The sequence below is a fragment of the Oncorhynchus tshawytscha genome, linkage group LG12 (assembly GCF_018296145.1).
Source record: "Oncorhynchus tshawytscha isolate Ot180627B linkage group LG12, Otsh_v2.0, whole genome shotgun sequence".
Classification (NCBI taxonomy): Eukaryota; Metazoa; Chordata; class Actinopteri; order Salmoniformes; family Salmonidae; genus Oncorhynchus; species Oncorhynchus tshawytscha.
This window is the reverse complement of record NC_056440.1, coordinates 60,941,739-60,964,236: the sequence shown is the minus strand read 5'-3', so window position 1 is coordinate 60,964,236 and position 22,498 is coordinate 60,941,739. Positions and strand designations below refer to the sequence as shown.

The 22,498-nt window shown below is 46.6% G+C and overlaps 1 protein-coding gene across 2 annotated transcripts in view; it reads left to right on the top strand.

The window, feature by feature from the left end:
* Window positions 1–8,536: 8,536 nt before the first annotated feature.
* LOC112263560 (docking protein 4) overlaps window positions 8,537–22,498 on the top strand; it is a 58,993-nt gene continuing 45,031 nt past the window's right edge. For both annotated transcript variants that reach the window (XM_024439970.2, XM_024439971.2), the window contains exon 1: window positions 8,537–8,861. The gene's annotated coding sequence lies outside the window, so the exon portion shown is untranslated. The remainder of the gene's footprint in view (window positions 8,862–22,498) is intronic.

Sequence of the window (22,498 nt, the reverse complement as noted above, 5' to 3'; positions counted from 1 at the left end):
CAGGGCTCTCCAGAGGGTGGTGCGGTCTGCCCAACGCATCACCGGGGGCAAACTACCTATCCTCCAGGACACCTACAGTGCCCGATGTCACAGAAAGGCCAAACAGATCATCAAGGACAACAATCACCCGAGCCACTGCCTGTTCACCCCACTATCATCCAGAAGGAGAGGTCAGTTCAGGCGCATCAAAGCTGTGATCGAGAGACTGAAAGACAGCGTCTATCTCAAGGCCATCACTGTTAAATAGCCATCACTAGCACATTAGAGTCTACTGCACTATATACAGAACATAGACCTGAAATCACTGGCCACCTTAATAATGGAACACTAGTCACTTTAATAATGTTTACATCTTTTGCATTACTCATCTCATATGTATGTTTAAAGCCAGCCTTGAATTTGTCATTTGTGTTTTCAGAGCCACCAGTAACATGGTGATGGCTTGCTAAGGAAGCAGAGTAGAAGACTGGGTCACTATAGTACTTCTGGGCTAATCAAATCACATTTTATTTGTCACATACACGTGTTTAGCAGATGTTATTGCGGGTGTAGCGAAATGCTTGTGATTCTAGCTCCAACAGTGCAGTAATATCTAACAAGTAATAACTAACAATTTCACAACAATACACGCAATACAAACAAATCTAAAGTAAAGGAATAGAATAAAGAATGTATAAATATTTGGATGAGCAATGTCAGAGTGGCATATTCTAAGATACAGCAGAATAGAATAGAATACAGTATATAGATAAAACACTTGGTTGATGTTCTCTCTTGCTTTACTGCAGGTTGTTAATCAGTTTGTAAAAAAGGGGAGGAGGAGAGATGGAGGAGGAGGGATGGAGGAGGGATGGAGGAGGAGAGATGGAGGAGGAGAGATGGAGGAGGGATGGAGGAGGAAGGATGGAGGAGGAAGGATGGAGGAGGAGGGATGGAGGAGGAGGGATGGAGGAGGAAGGATGGAGGAGGAGGGATGGAGGAGGAGAGATGGAGGAGGAGGGATGGAGGAGGAGAGATGGAGGAGGAGAGATGGAGGAGGAGAGATGGAGGAGGAGAGATGGGGGAGGAGGGATGGAGGAGAGATGGGGGAGGAGGGATGGAGGAGAGATGGAGGAGGAGGGATGGAGGAGGAGGAGGAGGAGAGATGGAGGAGGAGGGATGGAGGAGGAGAGATGGAGGAGGAGGGATGGAGGAGGAGAGATGGAGGAGGAGAGATGGAGGAGGAGGGATGGAGGAGGAGGGATGAAGGAGGAAGGATGGAAGAGGAAAGACGGAGGAGGAGGGATGGAGGAGGAGGGATGAACGGAGGAGGAGGGATGGAGAAGGAGGGATGAAGGAGGACGGATGGAGGAGGGATGGAGGAGGAGGGATGGAGGAGGAGAGATGGAGGAGGAGAGACGGAGGAGGAGGGATGGAGAAGGAGGGATGAAGGAGGAAGGATGGAGGAGGGATGGAGGAGGAGGGATGGAGGAGGAGGGATGGAGGAGGAGAGATGGCTTAAGGAATAACTGTGAGGAGTGGTGGTAAAATAAAGGCTTTTGGAGCACTGTCTCTCGTGGGAACGTTCTTCTCCAGAGGTGATTAACTGCTGTTGGTCTAGGGAGCCCAGGAGAGATACACACACAACCAGATGGAGAGGGAGAGAGGGACAGTTAAAAGAGGAAAAGGATGGTTGAGTGTGTGGGAGTAGGAATTGATCATGTGAACAAATATCAGATATATAATACAATCTTTTTAGACAAAATACGCACTGTACTGTTGGAGTACACAGCATTAATATCCGACAGCGAGTCTGGAATCGATACTTTTCTCCATTACACTTACAAAACGTTATTCTATGGCCTTACTGAAAAATGAAGGCAGCCCCTTTATGTAAGCTGTAGCATTTAATGTGACAATATGGAGGGCAAGGGACTGTTTGATTTATAGTTCCAAGGAGAGCCCACCTCCCATTCCTCCCCGAGTCATGCTGGAATAGTCCTGGACATAAAACATGTAGTAGAGGCACTAGAATTGTAACGTTTGTCGTTGGTGTAAGGAGAAGAGGACCAAAGTGCAGCGTGGTACGAATCCAGAATACTTTTAATCCAGAATGAATACATGGACAAAAACAACAAACCGATAAACCAACAGTACTGACAGGTGCAACAAACACTAACCAGAAAATAACTACCCACAAATCATAGTGGGAAAACAGGCTACCTAAGTATGGTTCTCAATCAGAGACAACGATCGACAGCTGCCTCTGATTGGGAACCATACCAGGCCAAACACAGAAATACAGAACCTAGAACAAAAACATAGAATGCCCACCCCAACTCATGCCCTGACCAAACTAAAACAGAGACATAAAAAAGGAACTAAGGTCAGGACGTGACAAGAATAGAATACAATAGAAAATAATAAAGATTTTGTATTCATTTAGTGTAACACAGTGTTTTTGACCTGCATTGAAATCCAATATGTATTTTGAAGCATAGAGGTATGAAAGAGCAGATCTTGAACACTCCAGACACTGGCCCCCTCTGAGCCTTTGCAGGAGTGGTGTGATTCTGAGAGAGAAGAGAGAGGAACGTTCCAGAGTTACACTCAGATGACATGACATTACCCTGCTGGTGTTGTAGGGCCTCGTGCTGAATGGGTGCTTTTGTTCATTAAATAAATCATTATTTTGTGAAAATAGCCTTCCTACTGAGATGGCGGATTTTAATGAGTTCACAAATAGTCTGCCATTTTGGTTTATGGTCGTTATTATTTACATTTTGTGTGTGCATTCAATTTGCTTTTATTTTCCTCTTGGTAGAGTTGAACGTCGGAGGGAGAACACAATGAATGATTACACGCACGCACACACACACACACACACACACACACACACACACACACACACACACACATATACACACACACACACACACAGAGAGACATTGCAATATCAGCCGCGTGGTCTGTGGAGAGGGCACTGGATGTTTTTTTTTTGATAGTGTAACAGACAAAAGGTTTTGTACAATATATCTGGGGATGTTGTTTCTGTATTTTGCTGACATGTTTATACTCTACTCTGTCTAATTATCCAGTCATCAATACAAGTGACATTTGCTCCCTGTCACGCCCTGGCCTTAGTATTCTGTGTTTTCGTTATTATTTTGGTTAGGCCAGGGTGTGACATGGGGATTTATGTGGTTTGTTTTGTCTGGGGTTGTTTGTAGTCATGGGATTGTGTTTAGAGTAGTACTCTAGGTAAGTCTATGGTTACCTAGAGTGGTTCTCAATCAGAGGCAGGTGTTTATCGTTGTCTCTGATTGGGAACCATATTTAGGCAGCCATATTCTTTAGGTCTCTTGTGGGTGATTGTTCCTGTCTTTGTGTTTGTTGCACCAGAGAGGACTGGTTCGGTTTTTCACGTTTATTGTTTTGTATTATGTTCATGTTTGAGTTCTTTCTTTATTAAAGAACATGAACACCAACGACGCCGCATTTTGGTCCGATCCTTGCTACACCTCCTCTTCAGAGGAGGAGGAAGAAGAGAACCGTTACAGAATCACCCACCACAACAGGACCAAGCGGCGTGGTGACAAGCAGCGGCAGCAGGAGCAGCGAAATCCAGATTTCTGGACATGGGAGGAGATATTGGATGGTAAAGGACCCTGGGCTCAGCCTGGAGAATATCGCCGCCCCAAAGAAGAGCTGGCGGCGGCGAAGGCGGAGAGGAGCTGGTATGAGGAGGCAGCACGGCGACGCGGATGGAAGCCCGAGAGTCAGCCCCAAAAATGTATTGGGGGGAGGCACACAGGGAGTATGGCGAAGCCAGGTAGGAGACCTGCGCCAACTTCCTGTGCTTACCGGGGGGCTAGAGAGACCGGGCAGGCACCGTGTTATGCTGTGGAGCGCACGGTGTCTCCAGTGCGGGTGCATAGCCCGGTGCGGTACATACCAGCTCCTCGTATCGGCCGGGCTAGAGTAAGCATCGAGCCAAGTGTCATGAAGCCGGCTCTACGCATCTGGTCTCCAGTGCGTCTCCTTGGGCCGGCTTACATGGCACCAGCCTTGCGCACGGTGTCCCCGGTTCGCCTGCATAGCCCAGTGCAGGCTATTCCACCTCGCCGCACTGGCAGGGCGACCGGGAGCATTCAACCTGGTAAGGTTGGGCAGGCTCGGTGCTCAAGAGCTCCAGTGCGCCTGCACGGTCCGGTCTATCCAGTACCACCTCCACGCACCAGCCCTCCGGTGGCAGCTCCCCGCACCAGGCTTCCTGTGGAGTCTCCCGCCTGTTCAGCACTGCCAGAGCTGCCAGTCTGCAAGGAGCTGCCAGTCTGCAAGGAGCTGCCAGTCTGCAAGGAGCCGCCAGAGCTGCCAGTCTGCAAGGAGCCGCCAGAGCTGCCAGTCTGCAAGGAGCCACCAGTCTGCAAGGAGCCGCCAGTCTGCATGGAGCAGCCAGAGCCGCCAGTCAGCATGGAGCAGCCAGAGACGCCAGTCAGCATGGAGCAGCCAGAGCCGTCAGTCTGCCAGGATCCGCCAGTCAGCCAGGATCTTCCAGATCCGCCATTCAGCCAGGATCTGCGAGTCAGCCAGGATCTGCCAGAACCACCAGTCAGTCAGGATCTGCCAGAACCACCAGCCAGCCAGGATCTGCCAGAGCCATCAACCTGCCTGAGCTTCCTCTCAGTCCTGAGCTTCCTCTCAGTCCTGAGCTTCCTCTCAGTCCCAAGCTTCCCCTCAGCGCCAGAGCCGCCACCGTGGACAGACGCCCACCCAGACCCTCCCCTATGGATTTAGGTGGCGGCCGGGAGTCCACACCTTTGGGGGGGGGACTGTCACGCCCTGGCCTTAGTATTCTGTGTTTTCGTTATTATGTTGGTTAGGTCAGGGTGTGACATGGGGATTTATGTGGTTTGTGTGGTTGTTGTTTGTAGTCATGGGATTGTGTTTAGAGTAGTACTCTAGGTAAGTCTATGGTTACCTAGAGTGGTTCTCAATCAGAGGCAGGTGTTTATCGTTGTCTCTGATTGGGAACCATATTTAGGCAGCCATATTCTTTAGGTCTCTTGTGGGTGATTGTTCCTGTCTTTGTGTTTGTTGCACCAGAGAGGACTGGTTCGGTTTTTCACGTTTATTGTTTTGTATTATGTTCATGTTTGAGTTTTTTCTTTATTAAAGAACATGAACACCAACGACGCCGCATTTTGGTCCGATCCTTGCTACACCTCCTCTTCAGAGGAGGAGGAAGAAGAGAACCATTACACTCCCGCACACCATACTGCCGAATCAAGGAGCAGCCTTCTCATATTCCATAACAAACGCATAAACGCAATAACCTGATAAGGTTCCCAGACACAGTGGAGAAAAAAACTAATGACATGACGAGAGAAAAAGAGATTTGCAGCCATGGTGTTCTTCTCTATAATATCAGATCTACGTCTTCTTCTCGCTCTCTCTCTCTCTCACCCCCCCTCTCTGTGTGAAATAAACAGTTCTGCGTTTCACTTGCCTGGCTGTAGCTTGAATGTTTAAATTAACATAAACACCACGCACACAGCCTCTGTCGGGAAAATAGCGTCTTTAACCCCGTAGGGGATAGAGTTGGTGAAGGGGTTGGGGGTGGGTGAGGGCCCGATAATGCAGTGGCGTGTGAAATGTGGAACAGCGAGTCATATTTCTCCCAGACACTCAGCACTAGCTCTCAAATGCTGCCATATGGCCCCGATTAAACTCATTTATGAAAGTCCCCCCCACCACACTGGATGCGTAGTCTGCTGCTGCGTCTCCAAAGTGTTTGTCCTCTGCACTCAATTAGAAGAGTGTGTGTGTGTGTACGTGTGTGTGTGTGCACGTTTTCCACTTTAAAGGTTACAGAGGGATACACATGTACTATTACCCTGAGGTTGTCTATGAGGTTGCTGTTGCTAATATAGATGAAAGAATGGGCCATCCCACTCACTCTCTTTAAACAGAGCCTGAGCTGTCCTCTCTAGACCACTAGAAGGAGAAGTCAGAACCAGCTGTGGTTCTGTCAGTATCAGACATAGCTGAAGGCTTCATTTAACAGACTGAGATAAAGATGAGTGGACACAAACAGAAAATAATGCTTCACATGAGGTACACATCAAGGCCCGTTTTAAAGGCTGGCGTAAAAAAGCTTGTTTGTCTGAATGTGCAAATACAATAATATGGGGTAGATCTGCATGGACGTGAGTATGTGTACAATACTGCAGCAAACGGTGTGAGTTTGTGATTAGCTGAACTATATGTGGTTATGTGTACTATCAGCACTGTCTGTGTGCCTGTGTGTATGTGTGTGTGCGTTCGCGTGTGTATGCACGTGTCTGCCTACCTGCATGCCTGTGTGTGTGAGCAGACAGAGGCCTGTCAGTGCATGCCCTGGTGTCTGTCTTCAGTCCCATGTCAGCATTATCACAGATGCTTATCAACTCAGCGGCACCAGTCTCTCTCTGGACAGATTCCTCTCTGAACAACCCCCATCCTCCGTCCAACCCCTCTCCGGGCCTCCCCTTCCCTCCTCTGCCTCTTCCAGTGCCATCAAGCGATAGCACTCAGGGGGAACAACCGACTTGGACTGTTGGATCAAGCAATATTGCATGGATATGTTTTGTTGTAGTTCTGGATGAACGAGCCCTGATCTCTAATAGGCACGGTGTTGGCAGTTTGGCACAGAAATATGCACATATATACAACTTTTTTTTGTTCTATTGAAAACTTCCCTGACTGCATTTAGGCCTCTTAAAATCAATGCAGAGGAGCCACTTAAAACTGTTGAGACACAACTAATAAGAGAAAACACCATTATGTAAGACACTCAACAGGGGGAGACGAAGAAAGGGGATCCACAATGGAAAATTGTTCAATGAGACAATAGGTCACCAGAGGACACCGTTCAGTGTGCTTGGGACAGGACAGCATGGGGATGGAGGGATCATTCCATCCCTAGCAGCGAGGCCCGTTTCCTCTGAGCTCGTGAGACTCTGCTGCTCTGTTGCACATCACTTCCTGCGCCTCTCTGTTGTCAGGATGAACACCAGGCGGGAGGAGGAGGAGAGGAGGGGCGGTGGGATTGAAGTTTCCACTGTGACATCACTGTTCTGTTCCGCTCTAACCCTGGATCCCTTAACCCTTACAAAAAGTCAGGAACCCTCTCCTCAAACCAACCAAACTATTTCTACCCCCCTCTTCCTCCTCCTGCAGTATTTCCCCATACCTCTATGTATGTATTACAGAAACAGACCTTTAACAGATCAACTGTGGTCTGATACAGTATGATTGACGAACAAACACAAGGGTTAAATTGCCTACACTCCAAGCCTGGTTTCTTTGTTTAACTGTGTGTTCTAGTGAGTCAGATGTTTGTCTTTGACTGGAGGGGTATCATCTATATCTGTTTATCCTTACTGTCTGTAATGGATATGAATCACCACCATCTTCCTGTGTTTATCAGCACTCTGCTCCTCTCTCATTTGTCTCTGCCTATCTCTACTTTCATTCTGTCCATCCGACTGCAGCTGTTCAGCTCTAATCACCCCTGTCAGTCTCCTGCAAGAGACTAGAAAGCCCAGTTCTGTGCAGCTTGACCTTCCTTAGCAAGCATACAAGTATGTGAATCTCTATGGTTTGTTTGGGTATGTAGCCTACATGTAATTGACCTGAAATATCCCTGCTGCCCACAAAGGACTATGCCCAGTGAAACAGCTCAGATGTACCTGTCTTGACCTGTCAGTATTCTATAATTATTTTGCATTTCTATGCTAATATTCTCACCTGATTCACCAAGAGATTGATTATCCTTCATAGTGACTGATGAGGATCACCTCCGCTGGCAGAGCGCAGTGGATCATTGCCGGAAAACTCCCCATCAGCATGAGCATTTCCAGTACAGTAGCAAGCCCCCCCTGGGTCTCCCCCGGTTGACCCCTTCAAAACTCTCTAGTAGTGGCCCCATGAAGTGTGAGTTAAAGGCTGCCAGTGACAATTACACAGTGGCGGCGCTCTCACCCACATTGTCCTCTGTGATGATATTTGAGTAAGGATACGACTTGTGATAGACGATGAAACAGTCAGCCCTGAAACGACATAGGCATACACGTAAATAGAGGACTCTGGCGGTGATATCATTGGCGCGTAAAGTTATAGTGCGTCATTGCAAATACTCCTGACTGAAACGGGTTTTCTGAGTCATCATATTCATTTTTTATATTCGGGTTTATCTCACCACTTAGTGACAGTTTATATTCCCACGTTATACCCTGTAAACTATATGATATATGTTTTTACTAAATTGACAGAGAGTAAAGAGAACGAACTTGGTAGGCCTATATCGAAAGAGCAGAGCAGGTTACATGTTCAATATTTTAAGATGCTTAAAACCTTAGCCTTTTCGGTAGAAATGTATCAATATGGTAAAATGCTGCTCTCACCGTGAATGAGTACCCAATTGGAAATGATGAATAAATGATATGTGCGCAGCTCTTGGAGTTTTACGGTAAAAGGGTGGCTACTGAAACGTGGCTGGTTGAATTTGTGTCTATTTTGTTTGCAGCTCTGATCCGCTCCGTACAGCCCTGTACAGTCATTGGTACAGCTCTGAGCAGCGCCAGCCGGACTGGACAGAACATACCGAAGCCAGTTCTCCGTGAAGAGCGAATCACCTCGGCGCGTTCGTCACAAATAAAACCACACAGCCAGAAGGCAGCCTATTCTCCGTCGATTCATGGAATTATTGTCAGGTGGCGTAGGTTGCGTTTATTACCAATTCAGGTCGATAGTTGTGGCTTCCACCCATCCTGCCTGAAGGTCACAAGCGGAGCTGCTCAGCACCGACCGCCGCGCCCCTTCAGGACTTTGTCACCCAGGTAAATGTTTTGGAACGTTAAATCGTTTAACAAGGTGTACATTGTGTGTATAACATGGTGCACATTATGTGTATATTGAGCAATTGTTTGAGGTGTTGCTTTTACCAAGTTGCATTGCTTGCAACATGGATGTTATTAGATGATTCTATAATGCTATTTTGTTTAAAAGCCTACTGCAACTATGTCAGCTTGTTTTAATTAATTATGCATATGGAAGGAATATATTTTGGGAAGGTATGCTTGTTATTGTACATTTATTTGTAGTGTGTGTATATATATATATATATATATATATATATATATATATTATTATTATTTTATTTTTTCTTTACCATTATGCATCTCTAATCGCCAATTGTAGGCTGCATAAACCCCAAATGCTACACGTAATAAGACTAACTGTATTTTCCTCTTAGCCTATTCAACATTAAATGGCTATGTTTAACTATTGGCTATATACATTTATAGCATAAATAGTTGACGGGTTGATAATTTATCTTCTCTACATTGGATAAGACCTATTGATTGAGAGTGGGCGATTGGCGGTAAGCAATGTACACAAAAAAGCGCGTGCCCGCGTTGTGTGTGTGGAGATAAAGAGATATATAACATTCATGTTCTACAAACATGTTATAGGTTGGTATTTATATAAAAATAATGAGGGGTATTGCATCAATGGAATTAATTCATAATAGAGCTAAATAATTCAGATTTATTTCATGTTGTCTACATGTGAAATTAACAAAATGCTGAGGCCTGTTATAACATTTTGGATTAATAGATAAACCAAGACTTAAAGTAGGCCTATGTAATTTGGTGACATTTAGCAAATTCCACTGACGGTGTAATAACAACTCAATAATGTGGAGTTTCCCGGCACCTTGTAAATCCCAAGACAATTAGCCTAATTAAAGTGAAATTGTACCTTTTTAGTATTTTTCTCTTGCAGATAAACGGGCATGTTTCACCCGGCTAATGAAACCGTGTCTCCTCTTATCTCGCTGGCCACAAATAAAGTCCTCCAGAGCGGATAATAAATTAGCTTGATAAGTATGTTCAACAGAATGCTACATTTCTGGCGCGAGTGAGGTCCACAGTGGATGTTCAGTGGATGTTTTCTGCAGTAGTTATCTTTAGTAAACCGCTTTGAGATATAGATGACAGTACAAGAACTTATTAACCTGTAGCCGGGAAATCAAATTATTCTATATAAATTATTCTATAGGCATAGTGGGCGTAAACATTGTATTGCGACTGCGTGTGGCGCGCGCAGGGGAGGAGGTATGTGGCATAATGAACAATGACCATTTATTTTATAGGAAAGTAGAAATCATGCAGTAGATTTCTAAGAGGACTTGAGGAGATGAGGGGCAACATGTCAGACATGGCCTTGCAGAGTTGCCTTGCGTCCTACGTGAAGTTCCAGGGATGTGTCTTGTCTCTGTGCACACACAGCTGTTTGTTGTAACACACGACCCGCTGTCGGGGTTTGTTTGCGTCATAGCTGAACTCCCGCTGGGAGAGTGATTATTGATGTGTTATGAATGATGCAGAGACATGATTATATTACAATGTTTGTATATCCTACTGTTATGCTTCTGATGTGTGTGTGCGTGCGTGCGCGTGGCTCAGCTGTCAGGTATAGAGACAGACTGTTTTTTCCAGCGCTGTTTTTTCCAACGCTAACCCGGTGGGACATCAGATCTATTGGAGCCACACTAAACAATAGTTCAATTTCGAGAAGATCAACAATGAGGAGAGAAGTCAATGCAATTCATCTGGAGCAGCGCTACCGCAGAGACAAAGAGCACTTTCTAGCACTTTCTCTCCCGGCTGCTGCACACTGAATCATTCTATCAATTCCAGGCCTTGGCTGCCTGGCACAACTTGCATGCCAACCGGTGATGTCTTCATGTGGGCATCAATACTTTGTTCTGCTCCAAAAAGTAAGAGGAGGGATGACAGGCAGGCCAGTGGATATCACACTACTTTAGCCAATAGCCTCACCCACATCACCACCATTATCTCCTCCCTGCCATACTGAACATTAGGAGTATGGCACGGCACTCATGAATCTTCTTAGGATATGAATCTTCACAGTCTATGACTGTGGATCTGCCTGCATTCACTCTTTCACTCAGGGTGATCAACAACTACGGAATGGACAGGTCCGTCCGTGTTCATTGATTTATGTAACAGCAACCGTTCACATGATACGGCCTCTCTGACTCCCCCCCCCTCTCTCTCTGTCCGTCTCTCTCTTCCGGTGCTACCGTCATGGGCCGCTCATTGGTGTTTAGCAGAGCTGGGTGTGTGTATATTAGAGTATGGTAGGTCCAGGGTCAGTGGTTCAGAGGGGTATTTTACAGTGGGGTCTATGGTATTTTACAGTGAAATTTCATCACTTTGTTTCCAACTGTCTGCTGTTATTACAGACAAACGTGCAATTAAACTCAGACAGTGTGGGCTCTGGGTATAGGCAGTTAACTCCCTCTGAATACACACACACACACACACACACACACACACACACACACACACTGGATTGGGTTCTGGGAGATTACAGGAGTAATGGGGAGGCACATCTGTCCTCCCACTCCAACGGTCCATGTTTGCCCCCCCCCCCTGGTCTTTTGGCAGAGGTGGTCATGTTGTGTGTCTGTGTTGGTGTGTATGCTGGCAGAGATGGCGTACACCGTACGTGTTCCCCTGAGGGTGAAGGCTGACTGTGCTGTGCTATGCTGCAGTGGGTTTAGTAGCGTTCTGTATGATCGATATGCTCCTGTCTTACTGTGAAATGAGTCAGAAAGGGCAATGTGGAGCCGGACGGCTGCTGTTGCTATGGCGGGAAGAAGAGTACACAGTTGCTATCAAGGGAAACAATGACTTGTGTGTCAATGTCACCACGCCTGTGCTGTTTTCTGGGAGCTTTGGGCTGATTTGTATCCACATACAGTATCTGTGTAATATGTTTGTGTGGACATGCGTGTGGGTATGGAAGAGAAAGAAAAATATAGTATTTTTCTGTTCCTCTTTGTGTAGTTTTGAGAAGCTCTTTGTGTGTAGACGTGGTGTGTGTCTGAGAGAGAAGGCATGTGTGTGAGAGAGAGAATATACTGTAAAGGGCCACATAAATCATTCAGAACATTATGTGCTGTGCGATGAGGGCGGTGCAGGAGCTAAGCTATGTGCTTTACTGTAAGTTAGAGTGCAAGTGCATGGCATACTATACAGTACACACCACATTACCATTTAGTGTGTTCTCTGAGAGAGAGGGGTGCATGCTATACGTTCATACTAGCCGGGAGGGGGAGGGGGGTACTGTATGTGTGGCAGTAACCAGCACCTGGAGACAGAGGGAGATGGACGGAGGTTGAGAACGATGGGGATTCATAGAGTAGGATGATAGATGGACGGAGGTTGAGAACGATGGGGATGCATAGAGTAGGATGATAGATGGACGGAGGTTGAGAACGATGGGGATGCATAGAGTAGGATGATAGATGGACGGAGGTTGAGAACGATGGGGATGCATAGAGTAGGATGATAGATGGACGGCGGTTGAGAACGATGGGGATGCATAGAGTAGGATGATAGATGGACGGCGGTTGAGAACGATGGGGATGCATAGAGTAGGATGATAGATGGACGGCGGTTGAGAACGATGGGGATGCATAGAGTAGGATGATATATGGACGGAGGTTGAGAACGATGGGGATGCATAGAGTAGGATGATATATGGACGGAGGTTGAGAACGATGGGGATGCATAGAGTAGGATGATATATGGACGGAGGTTGAGAACGATGGGGATGCATAGAGTAGGATGATAGATGGACGGCGGTTGAGAACGATGGGGATGCATAGAGTAGGATGATAGATGGACCGAGGTTGAGAACAATGGGGATGCATAGAGTAGGATGATAGATGGACGGAGGTTGAGAACGATGGGGATGCATAGAGTAGGATGATAGATGGACGGAGGTTGAGAACGATGGGGATGCATTGGAGTAGGATGATAGATGGACGGCGGTTGAGAACAATGGGGATGCAAAGAGTAGGATGATAGATGGATGCGGAGGAATGTTTCTGCCATAAAGTGCCCAACCTTCCACATACTCCTGATGTGGAAGTCATCTGTTTGAATACAACGCCCCTTCAACAACAATATGAGCTACCACACCAACCCTTCCACATGCGTGCGCAGATATGATCAACGTTATAAAATAGACTGCCAGCCATTTGCGTGGTGCAAGTGATTTAGCCTATAGATTGAACAGATGGACGGACATACAGACATGTACTGTAGACAGACAGTGTTTGTGCAGTATGTTTCCAGTGGAGACTAGCTGACTTGCTGTTCACTGTTGCTGCTGTTGCATATGGGGACTGGAGCTGGGAGAGAGCAGGGCATTGTGGGAGTAGTCTGGTTCTAGTTGGTTGGCTCTGGCTCCAGCAGGCAGCCATGGCCCAGCCACGCTCTGACAGCAGAAAGAGAGAGAGGGAAGGAGAAAGAGAGGGCCTGTAATTAGCACCAGGGTCTGTCTTCCGCATTCCACATCTGTAACTTACAGAGTGTAGTGGACTGCCTGCCTGCCTGCCTACCTGCTTGCATGTCTGTCTGCTGAGCCGACAGAGCGTCCAGCTCCCTGCCACAATACCTTGTCTTCCCTTCCCTCCACTGGCTGAGCATATCCAGACCCTCTCTCTCTCTCTATGCCCCCCTCTCTCTCTCTCTCTCTCTCTCTATGCCTCTCTCTCTCTCTCTATGCCTCTCTCTCTCTCTCTATGCCCCTCTCTCTCTATGCCTCTCTCTCTCTCTCTCTCTCTCTCTCTCTCTCTCTCTCTCTCTCTCTATGCCTCTCTCTCTCCCTCTCTCTCTGCCTCTCCCTCTCAGTTCAATTTAAGGGACTTAATTGGCATAGGAAATGTCTCTCTCTCTCTCGCTCTCTCTCTCTCTGCGTGTGTGTTCGTCTTGCTATATCCATTTGTGACTCCTTCTCTGTGAGCACGAGATTTCTCTCAATGCTTCCAGCATTTCCCTCTTCTCATTCTCTTCTCTCTACCCTCTCTTCCTGTCTCCATCTCTGCGCCCCCCCACTAGCTCTCTCTCGTGTCTGCTTCAGTGTGGTCAGGCCTACTGGCAGGCATGGCTGCGTTGCCTCTTGTTTTTTTCCCACATCACTTCCACAGCCTTTTTCATGCTGTGATTCGGAGTGGAAGGCTCCCCTGAGTCTGGGCTTCATTGATTTGTTTTGATTTCAGCAACTTCAGTTCTCCACGCTGGTAGGTCCGGAGCCGGCCCGCACCGTGACGCACTGCAAGACCAGGGACGGCGCAACCATGCAGCAGCATATCTGTTTCCTATGTGTAGTATGACTAGCTTTTCATGTCAGCTAACAGTACATCTCCAGACTAACTCCGAAGCATTTTTTAAGGGGAAAGGGATTGTGCTACTGTAAAATGAAAAACATTTTGCATATGAATGGTTAACATCATCACGGATCAATTAAGTGTGAATGCGCATAAGGGCTCTTCAGAAAGGCAAGCAGAGGAAGTACATTTGTGTAGTTTAAATGGGTGTGGGTTTTTTTAGGCTGGGGAAAGGAACATTTGTGAGTGTGTGGATTGGTGAATCTGTGAGTAAGAGTGAGAGCCTAGTCCCTTGTGTCTGTGTGCATGTCCTGTGTGCTCCCCCGTGTGCCGCGTCCCCGGAGTGTGTCCCCATGTGTCCTCTGTGCGTCTCCGTGTCTGAGGCTGAGGCGGTGCTAATGGGATAGCTGTCTGGCCTGATGGATGAGGCCTGGCCAGGCTGAGATGGTGACCCTGTCGGGGGGCTGTGGTGGTTGTCTGTGGAGCCAGCCAGCCTGATGGAGCACTTGCTCTGATTGGGTGCCACCGAAAGTGAGCTCTCGGGGACCACTCCGCACCCGCACCTTACTCATTCTCTCTGTCTTTCAGCTCTCTCTCTCTCTTTCTCTCCGTCTCTCTCTCTTCCTGACTCTCTCTCTTCCTTACTCTCTCTCTCTCTCTTCCTGACACTGTCTCTCTCTTCCTGACACTCTCTCTCTCTCTCTCTTCCTGACACTCTGTCCCTCTCTTCCTGACACACACTCTCTCTCTCTCGCTCTCTCTTCCTGACACTCTCTCTCTCTCTCTCTCTCTCTCTCTTCCTGTCTCTCTTCCTGTGTCTCTCTCTCTTCCTCTCTCTCTCTCTCTCTTCATGTCTCTCTCTCTTCCTGTGTCTCTCTCTCTTCCTGTCTCTCTCTCTCTCTCTTCCTGACTCTTTCTCCATTTGACCCTGGCCTGTACTACTAGTATATCTTCATTGATGGATGGCAGAATAGTACCCAGTTCCCAGCGACTATCACTGTCCCACAGTTCAAAAGTCTCTCTGACAGTGGATGTGCTGAAAAGTGTTTTCCAGCAGAACGTTGCTGGAGATTCAGTGATGTTATGTGATTACCTCCAGTGCTATAAAAAAAAATTACAAAAATATAATGTTGTATTGTCACATACCGGAAAGGTGCAGTGAAATGTGTTGTTTTACAGGGTAAACCACAGTAGTACCGCGCCCCTGGAGCAAATTAGTGTTAAGTGCCTTGCTCAAGGTTAAGTGCCTTGCTCAGGTGTTTGAACCAGCGACCTTTCGGTTACTGGCTCAACGCTCTAACCGCCAGGCTACCTGCACTGTGTGACAGTCACAGGAGTTTCACCTGCTCTGTAAGGATGTCATCAGGAGTAATGTCAACTATATGGACATAGAGGATGTCATCATGAGGAGTAATGTCAACTATATGGACATAGAGGATGTCATCATCAGGAGTAATGTCAACTATATGGACATATCAGCTCCTTTTTTTTACAGGCACTGAAGGGGATGTTTACTATGATACTGGTATGATCTGTTCCACTTCTATCTGTCCATACCTTTATCTGGATGGATGGACGGATCCCAAACTGCTGATCCAGGATCTGTGTCCTTGCTCAAGCCTTTGGTAAACTAGAGGGCAAATACTGTTCCTGAATCAGATCTTAGGTACTCTCAGCACATATCAGCCCAGAGGGACAGCAGTTGTACTCTGAGCCTGGTTCATTCTTACATCCTGTGTTCCCTCCCTCAACGACTGAAGAGTGGATCTCCTGAGTGCTCTGAAGCATTTACAGAGGATCAGGCTCAACTTGAATAATTTATCCTGTTGACACAGAGATGCAGCCGTGTGTGTGTGTGTGTTTGTGTGTGTGTGTGGGGGGGATATATGTTTGTGTGTGTGTGTGGGGGGGGGTTGTGTGTGTGTGTGTCTTTGTGCTATGAATGCACTCCACACACTTTAACTCCACAATGTTGTAGCTTTTCTTTCTTACAACTTCGTCTCTCATCTTTTCACCTTGGCCATGTATTCCCAGATTCCTTTCTGCGTGGTTCACGGCCCCCTGCTTGTCTGTCTGACTGTCATGTTTTGCAAGCGCCTCTCTAAATGTCTTTAACTATAGCCTTTTTCTGAGAGCAGGCAAGTTCAGCCCATCGTTTCAGGTAATTGTGTTTACGAGATTTTTGTTTTCTGTATCATTTTGGCTCTTCAAAGTAAATGTTTTCCTTCCCCGCTCTCCGTCTCTGGCCTGTGTGTATGTGTTTATTCAACCTTGAGTTTAACAGGGAGTTATGCTGTGTGTGTGTGTGTGTGTGTGTGCGTGTGTATGTGTCTGTATGTGTCTGCCTCAAATTGGATCTTCCATCACAAACACGAGGGGGGCGCCATACTCAGTGCCCCCACCTTGTCATCTGTTAGAGATTCAGTTCACACTGAATTCACATTGTGTTCACATTAAACTTTACATGTCAGCAGAATGGGGAAGCTGTGTGTTGGCCCGTGATGAGTAGAGGTTTTGATATGCTATTCTGTGCATTGAAATATTTCGATGTGTTTACAACAGATTTTTTACTTCGAAGAGGACACGTGCCCTTTCCCTTTCTCTTAAATTCTCCATTGGACTTAGTATTTATTGTTGCCAAGTGTAGTCCTGGTTCTGTAGAGGTCAAGGGAGGTGATGTACCCTTATTTACACCATATATGAGTTGGTTTCCTCATCATCTGTTGTGGAGCTCAAACCTGCTTTTCCAGACCAGCTACTCAGCTCTGCACTGCTTCTCTGCTGAGAGAAACACAACCTGTGTTCTACTGCCTGTGGAAAATATGTACTCGGCCTCTGTCTCTCTCTCTCTCTCTCTCTCTCTCTCTCTCTGTCTCTCTCTCTCTCTGTGTCTCTCTCTCTCTCTGTGTCTCTCTCTCTCTCTCTGTGTCTCTCTCTCTCTCTCTCTCTCTCTCTCTCTCTCTCTCTCTCTCTCTCTCTCTCTCTGTCTCTCTCTCTCTCTCTCTCTCTCTCTCTCTCTCTCTGTCTCTCTCTCTCTCTCTGTGTCTCTCTCTCTCTCTCTCTGTGTCTCTCTCTCTCTCTCTGTGTGTCTCTCTCTCTCTCTCTCTCTGTGTCTCTCTCTCTCTCTCTCTCTGTGTGTCTCTCTCTCTCTCTCTCTGTGTGTCTCTCTCTCTCTCTCTCTCTGTGTGTCTCTCTCTCTCTCTCTCTCTCTCTCTCTCTCTCTGTGTCTCTCTCTCTCTCTCTGTGTGTCTCTCTCTCTCTCTCTCTCTCTGTGTGTCTCTCTCTCTCTCTCTCTCTGTGTCTCTCTCTCCTCTGTCTCTCTCTCCTGTCTCTCTCTCTCTCTCTCTCTCTCTCTCTCTCTCCACTTAGAAGCAGTCAGTGACATCACACCTCTCCTGACATCTCTCAAGGTCTCATTTTTAGACACTTCCATCCGGTGTTGTTCCACATGTCAGACTGCCAGCAAGATCGGAGGTTGTGTACTGTATGTCTGTGAGAGAGTAGATTGCTGGCAGTGATTGAGTGTATGTGTATCATCAGCAGAAATACATTGAATATTGACTTTCAGGCAGTAAAGCTGAGCGGTGTGTAAACACATTGTATTGTAACAAGGGCGCGCTCTGTGAATATCCATTTAGAGACAATGGATAACATGCCTCCATTGATCATCTAGAGAGCCATCCCCCTATAGGGCACCACAGATTAGCCTCCATAGCAATGTCATCACACTGTCAACCCTGTCCCGTGATCTCTCACACACTGACTCGGCTCCCTGCCTCTAAACAACTCTCTAAAAGAGAGGGAAAAAGAGAGGAAGAAGTCAGGGCTGGTTCTGTGGCTCCATATTGACTTCCTGTTCTCCACGGTCTCCACGGCAGGGAGCCTAGTGGCTAGAGTGTTGGACTCTTAACCGAAAGGTTGCAAGATTGAATCCCCGAGCTGACAAGGTGAAAATCTGTCGTTCTGCCCCTGAACAAGGCAGTTAACCCACTGTTCCTAGGCTATCATTGAAAATAAGAATTAGTTCTTTAACTAACTTTGCCTAGTTAAATAAAGGTACAATTAAAAAAATAAACATGAGCCAGACAGATTTGACGGCCCACAACGCCTGCACAGCAGTCACCTCCCTCCCTCATCCGTACGCTTAACACAGTCTTTGTCTGCCAACAATGCTGGGATTTGGGGCTGGTCACCCGCTGGTGAGGTATGGCAATGTCTTTCTTCTCTGTCCGTCTCTGTGTCTGTCTCTGCCTCTGTGTCTCTTTCACCTCGCTAATACTAATGTTTCATTCTCTGTTTGATTGGGAAATAGTCACTTGGAACTTCCAGAGGTCCAAACCTCCAAGGATCACCCATGAGGCATATACGTTCCAGTCAGCTCTTTTCTTTGACAACTTCCACTGAGATATTTTTGTAATAATGTATTTTTAGTTCTTGCGTCAGAGATGCTCACAGCTCATTAGCAGTCGCTGAAGAGTTTGCACCATGCGGTCAGCAGCACACCTTAGGGAATAGAGATGGACTGACAGGTAACGTTCTTGTTGTTGGTTACTAGAACATTGACTTCTACCTTCCTGCTGTGTGTGTGTGTGTGTGTGTGTGTGTGTGTGTGTGTGTGTGACTGCATGAGTGCTGATGTGCTGTGAGATTACATTTTTTATTGAACTTTTATTTAACTAGGCAAGTCAGTTAAGAACAAATTCTTATTTACAATGACGGCCCGGGAACAGTGGGTTAACAGCCTTTTTCAGGGCCCGAACGACAGATTTCTACCTTGTCATCAGCTCAGGGATTCGATCTAGAAACCTGTCGGTTACTGGCCCAACCTTCCAACCACTAGGCTACCCGCCGCCCCAATGTGAATGTGTTGAGGCGCGTATTCTCTGATTAGCATCTACTGTTCTGATGCTAATCTGGCCTCATTACATTTCCTCTGCTGCTCTTTGGCTCTCGGGCTCTCGTTCTGTCTCCAAGGAAGTGTGTGTGCATGTCTATCTGTGCGTGTCTATCTGTACACGGATGTGCGTGGCTGACTGTGTGTGGCTGAGTGTTTTCCTGTCGTGGTACTGGTTGCGTGATTGGCCTTGTGATGGTTAGATATCCGTGTCATACCAGCCCATGGAGATTGAGATGTTGGGAAAACACTAACTATACTGTATCTCTAACGTCTAGACATTACATCTGAAGGTATGCCCTCAGTACCCTGCTATTCACCATTACTCACCAGTCTGGCTGGCCTTGTCTAGCTGAGGGATGTTGCCCCAGACAGCCCCGAACCCCCAGACATGAACAGACCTTTCTCTTTCACTCACTCACTCACTCACTCACTCACTCACTCACTCACTCACTCACTCACTCACTCACTCACTCACTCACTCACTCACTCACTCACTCACTCACTCAATGTGTTGACATTTTAGTTCACTTCTTTGGGATAGGGGGCAATATTTTGACGTCCGGATGAAAAGCGTGCCCAGAGTAAACTGCCTGCTACTCAGGCCCAGAAGCTAAAAAATAAAAAAAATCCTACCACTGATTTCAATGGCTGGCACTTTTATAATAGGGAGAAATTGTGCCCGATTGCAATTCCTAGGGCTTCCACTAGATGTCAACAGTCTTTAGAAAGAGTCTCAGGCTGGTTTTTGGAAAAATGAGCCCGAAATTGTAGTTTTTCTAGGTGGCTACCGTTTTGGCTGTAGTGTTTCCAAGCTTGTGAATGAGAGTGCGTTCTTTGGTATTTTTCTCTGGTAAAGACAATAACGATTCTCTGTCTTAAATTGTATAATTTATTTGCGTATTAGGGTACCTAAGGTTTGATTATAAACGTTGATGGACTTTTTTGGATAAGTTTATTGGTAACGTTTGGGATTCATTTTGTATGCATTTTGAAGGAAGGAATTGACTGATTATTGACTGAAGCGTGCCAGCTAAACTGAGTTTTTATAGATATAAAGAAGGAGTTTATCGAACAAAAGGACCATTTGTAATGTAACTGGGACCTTTTGGAGTGCCAACAGATGAAGATCTTCAAAGGTAAGGCATAAATTATATCGCTATTTCTGACCTTCGTGTCGCAACTCCCTGGTTAAAAATGATTTGTCATGCATTTGTGTGCTGGGCGCTGTCCTCAGATAATCACATGGTTTGCTTTCGCGGCAAAGCCTTTTTTTTTTTTTTTTACATCTGACACGGCAGCTGGATTAACAACAAATATTGCACTTGTGATTTCATGAAAGTTTAATATTTATAGTAATCTAATTTTAATTTGGCGCTCTGCCATTTCACTGGAAGTTGTCGAAATGGGAGCGTCCCACTGATCCGCAATAAGTGTTTGATATAGATATGTAGCTACAGCATAATAGAATGTGTGTAACACAAAAAGTATGCCTGTTGATGATGTCAGGTCCAGGATATTGTGTGTCCTCCCATGAGCTCTCTGTGGCTCCGCTTGTCCTCTGTGTTTATTCTTAGTCCAGTACAAGATGATACAGTTAAGAGGCATTCCACACACACACACACACACACACACACACACACACACACACACACACACACACACACACACACACACACAGAGAGAGATAGTGTAAACCGTTCCTCCCTCTTTCTCTCTCTCCCACAGTCTCTTGCTGGCAGCTGTTTGTCTTTGATGTTTATTCACAGGAGTGTTGTTAAGGAGATCCTGGGAGTTGGGGCCTGCCTACCACTTTGTTAGAATTCCTCACTTCACCGAGGCAATTACACAAAAACTCAGCAATCTAATGATTTAAAGTCCCCAGAAAGCATTGCAGGCAGACTGCTAGGTTATGGCGTGTTATGTTTAAAATCTAATAACTGTCTCTTAGATGACAGTAACTGCTCCTTTTCCTCTCAATTTGCCCGAAGGGCTTCGATTAATAAAAGATGTATTTTGTTTTTCTTCAGTGATACCACATACTGTAGATGAGAAGTTTTGTTTGTTAGAGATAGGAGAACGATTAGAGTGTTTTTGTGGAGACGGTCATGCCAACAGCCTTGTGATGGACTGTGTGGGGGTATGTGGAGGATGTGGGTGAAGAGGGAGGGGGAGAAGGACCTGGCCTGGCTCCAATTTGGACGAGGGCTTGACCAAAAGGCTCTGGGTTGTGTTAGAAATTAGACACCGCTTCAGAGATTAAGCCCTGTGTGCAAACGTCCGAATTCAGACACGCACACACACACCCACACCCTCAAGGCGCCAGTCTCCCTGTAAGGTCTATGAGCTGTTCTGTTTTTTGTCCCTGGTTTGGCAGATGTTATTCATTGAGTTGAATGGGGAGAGAAAGGGGCTGATATTTTGACAGTGGCTGAGGCACTGACTCTGAGGTGCAGTGTTCCCTAGACTTCTGCATAGTTACCCCACTATGTTAATGGGGTGGTACGCGTGTGTGTATGCATGCATGTGTGTGTTGCAGGCAGTGTGTGTGTTTGTATGTGTGTGTCGCAGGCAGTGTGTGTGTCGCAGGTAGTGTGCGTCGCAGGCATTGTGTGTGTGTGTGTTTCGCAGGCATTGTGTGTGTGTTGCAGGCATTGTGTGTGTGTCGCAGGCATTGTGTGTGTGTCGCAGGCAGTGTGTGTGTGTGTGTGTGCGTCACAGGCAGTGTGTGTGTGTGTGTCACAGGCAGAGTGTATGTGTGTGTGTCGCAGGCAGTGTGTGGGGGTGTTGAGGGACACAGGAGGTTGGTGGCACCTTAATTGGGGAGGACGGGCTTGTGGTAATGACTGGGAGGAATCAGTGGAATGGTATCAAATACATCAAACTCATAGTTTTCCGGGTGTTTGATGCCATTCCATTTGCTCCGTTCCGGCCGTTATTATGAGCCTCCTGTGTTGAGGGGAGAGTACAACCTAGGGCTGCACAGCAAGGGTGAAAAGATAATGTAGCATCAAAGCTCTTGTTAGCTTTACCTCCCTCTGTGACCCCTCTCTCCCTTTTTTTCTCTCTCTCTCTCTTTTCTCCATCCCTTTCTGTTCTAGTTATTGCTATCCTATATCTACCTGCATTGCCTCCCACCTTCTCTCGGCTAGGTCAAGACAAACTGTTCATTTTGCAGGAGCAGCAGAATCCACATCTAGTTAGCAGTAGATTTAAGCAGCTTTAATAGACATCTCTGTATTTATTAAGGCTGGCTTATTGTCTCAATGGATGCTTGGTGAGCTCTCCTATCCCAGTGCAGTGGAAATCACATTCTCTAAGTTCTGTCGCGTTACATTACTTAAATAGAAATGCCATCAGAGTCAAATGAA